The sequence below is a fragment of the Carlito syrichta genome, unplaced genomic scaffold, assembly GCF_000164805.1.
Source record: "Carlito syrichta isolate Samal-C Ts95f unplaced genomic scaffold, Tarsius_syrichta-2.0.1 Scaffold316859, whole genome shotgun sequence".
Lineage (NCBI taxonomy): Eukaryota > Metazoa > Chordata > Mammalia > Primates > Tarsiidae > Carlito > Carlito syrichta.
Genome location: NW_007260955.1, coordinates 115122 through 116068, shown reverse-complemented (window position 1 = coordinate 116068; position 947 = coordinate 115122).

Sequence of the window (947 nt, the reverse complement as noted above, 5' to 3'; positions counted from 1 at the left end):
TGATGTGTTAATCTGCCATATATTAGCTTTGGGGCTTTGGCCTCAGTCTTCCCATCTGTTTGGTGGGGCTGATGCTTTTAACGGAGAATAAATTCTACAACAGTGATACTAATCATTGTCAGAGGCCATTTGTTGAGTATTTGTTCTGTTTTTGGCACACTACGAAAGATGTATGTATCACAAAACATGGCAATGAAGTAATATATCATAGCATTTAATGCAAGGAGGAGAAAGAGTCTACCCAGGCAGGTAACCATGAGAAAGTTACTTTATCCTTTTGAGTTTCTGTTTCTTTTTCTGGGCAATGAGGTTAATGATACCTCTCTCAATGATATTGGAAGAATTAAATCCCACCTTCCCACCCACCCCTGCACCCCCCACAGCTTCCTGCCACTGCCAACCCTTTTCTCACAGTATTACGATAGTTGTTCAAGGTCTGCTTTTGAATGAGAACATGTGACACTCAGTTCTTTGTTTCTGTGAAATATCACTCAGTATTATAGACTCTAAGTCCACCCAGGTTGCTGTGAAGTTCATGATTTTGTTCTTTATGGTTGCATAGTATTCCATCGAGTATGTGTACCACATTTTTTTAATCCAGTCCTCTTTTGATGGGTAGCACAGTTGATTCCATGTTCTTGCTATTATCAACAATGCTGCAATAATCATACATGTACAGGTATCTTTTTTATAGAGTGAATTGAGTTCTTCCAGGTATATTCCCAGTAGGGAGATTGTGAGGTCATATGGAAGGTCGATTTTCAGATCTTTTAGGAATCGCCACAGAGGCTGTACTAGTTTACACTCCCACCAGCAGTGTAGAAGCATTCCCTTTTAGCTGCATCCTCCAGCATCTGTTGTTTTTTGAGTTATTGATGATGGCCATTCTGACTGGAGTTAGTTGGTATCTCAGTGTAGTTTTAATTTGCATTTCTTTGATGACTAGT